This window comes from Lepidochelys kempii, chromosome 24 (assembly GCF_965140285.1).
Source record: "Lepidochelys kempii isolate rLepKem1 chromosome 24, rLepKem1.hap1, whole genome shotgun sequence".
In the NCBI taxonomy this organism is placed as follows: Eukaryota; Metazoa; Chordata; order Testudines; family Cheloniidae; genus Lepidochelys; species Lepidochelys kempii.
Window position 1 is genome coordinate 6,450,443 of NC_136403.1, and position 3,845 is coordinate 6,454,287.

Here is a 3,845-nt window from a genome sequence, read left to right on the forward strand (position 1 = left end):
TTTGAAAGAGTTCCTTTTAAGACACAAAATGCATTTTACAGCCTACATCTGAACATTTTAAAGCCAAAGACAAAAGGTTCAACTGTGACTATCAATTTGGGGTGCTGGTCCTGAGACAGCACAGACCTGACCTGCAGTGATGCTCATCACCCAGCACATTGAATGAAGTCCATGGGAGTTGTGAGTGCTCAGCACCTCTGCAAATCAGACAGTCTATTTTCAGAAAGTTCACCTGAGAGTTATTCAGGTCAAACTCCACAGTCTGCGGAGTGATGACATCCTGGTATTATCTCATGTTATCATTTCCTTTCAAACGGTAGCTAGTAAATGCCACCTGTTCCATTGCTCACCTCACATGTTTGGTCGATTCCCTCGGTGCTCTCTTATCTGTTAAACATACAAATGTATTATGGTCTCTCTACCGTTAGAATTTCCTGATTAAGGCTTGATTTCTCAGCCTTAACACCACACTCAAGTTATTTGCTTTGTGATGTATTTTAAATTAGCATGCTGCTGTTCATGCTCTAATATTGGATCAATGTTTTCAGTACAAACCAGTGAAAATTATGGCAGGATATAAGATAGCTGAGGTACACACTACAGTAGCCTTGTAACAAACAAATAAACATGACAGCCAGACAGAGGAAAGTACTTTTATAACTATCTTAAATGTTCTTTGAGATCTCTAAAAATAACATACCTGAGCCATTCAAAAGCTCTGACTCTTCATACTAAAGGAGAGACAGTTCATTTCAGTCAATCAGAAAAAGTCAGGCATTTTTGTGAAAAAATCCACTTTGGGACATAACCAGAAGTACTGCATTCCTAAATGCATCACTAGCATCTGTTTCCCTGATGCAGGCAGAGAAAGTAAAACAAAGATTTATAATTGCTTTCTTTCTTTGCTTCATTTTGGGATTCATAATTTTTCTGTCTCTGATAGTCTTCTATTCCCTCTAAACAAATGGAATGAACTCCAATCATTGGAATAGTTAATGTCCCTGGGCTTCTTTTCTTTGGTCTGACTATTTTTATATCACACTAGCTGACAGCACAACAACATCCTCAAGAGGGGTAATCCCATCAACGACCTCCCCCGAACTGTTAGTAATACAGATATACTCACCCAGAAATTGGTGACATTTAAGTAATTAGATATCTCACCAGAAAGCCTCTCAATCTCACTTTGAAAACAAAGCAAAATGCAAGTAGATGTGTCACTCACCAGAACTATTTTAATTTATAAAATTAACTTACATCAGTTTATTGGAATCATAGCAGCTAGAAGTTGGGAAGATTTATTTATCTAACTGAAATTCGTTCACCCCTGTGCAGCAGAATTACAAGTCCATTTAAGTTTCATACTAAGGGCTTAAATGGGCTATAGAACTTTAGCTGGCTCATCTGTACTGGGGGAATTTAATCTATCATCTCACCCCAGCCAATGCAGAGATGTTCCCTGTGGCCCTAATTTATCAGAGCACTTAAGTACATTCTTAATTTTAAGCATGTGCTTAAGTCCCAATTAAGTCAGATGGGCTTATGTTCTCCAATGGTTTCTCATGTCTAGTTTTCAGTGACTTAAACAATGGCCTTAGTTGTTCCACAGTATACCAGAACTCATTGTTGAGAGGTTTTCATAGAATCATAGAATATCAGGGTTGGAAGGGACCTCACGAGGTCATCTAGTCCAACCCCCCGCTCCAAGCAGGACCAATCCCCAATTAAATCATCCCAGCCAGGGCTTTGTCAAGCCTGACCTTAAAAACTTCTAAGGAAGGAGATTCCACCACCTCCCTAGGTAACTCATTCCAGTGTTTCACCACCCTCCTAGTGAAAAAGTTTTTCCTAATATCCAACCTAAATCTCCGCCACTGCAACTTGAGACCATTACTCCTCGTTCTGTCATCTGCTACCACTGAGAACAGTCTAGAGCCATCCTCTTTGGAACCCCCTTTCAGGAAGTTGAAAGCAGCTATCAAATCCCCCCTCATTCTTCTCTTCTGACGACTAAACATCCCCAGTTCCCTCAGCCTCTCCTCATAAGTCATGTGTTCCAGTCCCCTAATCGTTTTTGTTGCCCTCCGCTGGACTCTTTCCCATTTTTCCACATCCTTCTTGTAGTGTGGGGCCCAAAACTGGACACAGTACTCCAGATGAGGCCTCACCAATGTCGAATAGAGGGGAACGATCACGTTCCTTGATCTGCTGGCAATGCCCCTACTTATACATCCCAAAATGCCATTGGTCTTCTTGGCAACAAGGGCATACTGTTGATTCAGATCCAGCTTTTCGTCCACTGTAACCCCTAGGTCCTTTTCTGCAGAACTGCTGCTGAGCCATTTGGTCCCTAGTCTGTAGCGGTGCATGGGATTCTTCCGTCCTAGGTGCAGGACTCTGCACTTGTCCTTGTTGAACCTCATCAGATTTCTTTTGGCCCAATCCTCCAATTTGTCTAGGTCCCTCTGTATCCTATCCCTACCCTCCAGCGTTTCTACCTCTCCTCCCAGTTTAGTGTCATCTGCAAACTTGTTGAGGGTGCAATCCACACCATCCTCCAGATCATTTATGAAGTTATTAAACAAAACCGGCCCCAGGACCGACCCTTGGGGACTCCACTTGATACCGGCTGCCAACTAGACATGGAGCCATTGATCCATGTTTTCCTGCTATTCACCCTAAATTTGCATTTGTTTAATTTCATCCCATGTAGGAAAAAGGAAAACAAGCAAAAACTGTGGTTCAAGGAGAACTCAGATGGAAAACAGGCACAAAAGTGAGCCGATTTTTCTAAATGAACTCTGACAGGAATGAATCCACCTTTTGCAAAATTTGGAAGTGCTATTGAAAGCAAATACATTTTAGCACCGTTGTGGACCATTTTAAACCCTCTGTAAGAAAATACTAGTGCATCAACCTTACTTTTCATATTCTTCTTTCTTTAATGCCCAATCTAAGAAGAGAAGGGAGAAAAAAGGAGTCATTAATTTTTCCACCCAAAAAAAAAAAGGTGAAGTTCTGTTTACCAAACTCCATACAAGTCCCCATTACTTTCCAACATTAAAAGATCCATGCAAATTTTCCCACAGATAATTTCTTTTTTGTGGACGTTTTTGTCTTTCACAAAGTCTGTTTACAAACAATTTAGGGCCCTGATCTTGTAAAATGTGGTGTGAAACATGTTGTTTTCTATGTGGTTCAATGCAGGTGCAGTCCTCTGTCTACATGCTACATGTTGCAGCATTGGGGTCTAAGACAGCCATACATTGCCCATGGATTTCTATGCAAAGTTCTATTGACTTAAAGGTGAAATGTGGGTGCTCAGCACCTCTGAAGCTCAGGACACATATTAGATGCTAAATTTAAGTAATCTAAGTTTAAACATTTTGGCCAGAATATATACCTTAAAGTCTAACTCATTTTATCAGTGGTTAATTTTACAATACATATCCAATTTCTTCATTTTCATCATTTTTCTACCATAATATTGCATCTAAACCTTTTCAAACCCACACATTTAATCTTCAATTCTGTTTCTAATATCTATAATGATCCAGCTGGGAAACTTCTAGGTTCTTTTTAGATTATGTACCTTTAGTTTTATAACGCAGCCTTGAGTTCTAATGAAAACGAAACAGAATGAAAATGGGATTAGGCACAAATATAGAAACATTAACATTGAAATCTCTGTATATTGAAAAAACAGAATTAGCTAAAGTGATTTCTGTAATTATTCCCTGAGCAACTGCAGAGAGCTGTCATACATTTAACCACCTAAAAATTGAAATACATTATGTAAAATATATACCGCATTTTTTAGCTTCCTATTTTCTGTCCTCAAAGCA

General features: G+C 39.6%; 1 long non-coding RNA gene across 1 annotated transcript; it reads right to left on the reverse strand.

The window, feature by feature from the left end:
- Positions 1 to 360: 360 nt before the first annotated feature.
- On the reverse strand, positions 361 to 3,614 carry LOC144929831 (uncharacterized). The gene is made up of 5 exons (XR_013634973.1): positions 3,593 to 3,614; positions 2,923 to 2,953; positions 1,127 to 1,184; positions 701 to 731; positions 361 to 387 (listed from the first exon to the last, which is right to left on the reverse strand). It is a non-coding gene; the product is annotated as an uncharacterized LOC144929831 (long non-coding RNA).
- Positions 3,615 to 3,845: the final 231 nt, after the last annotated feature.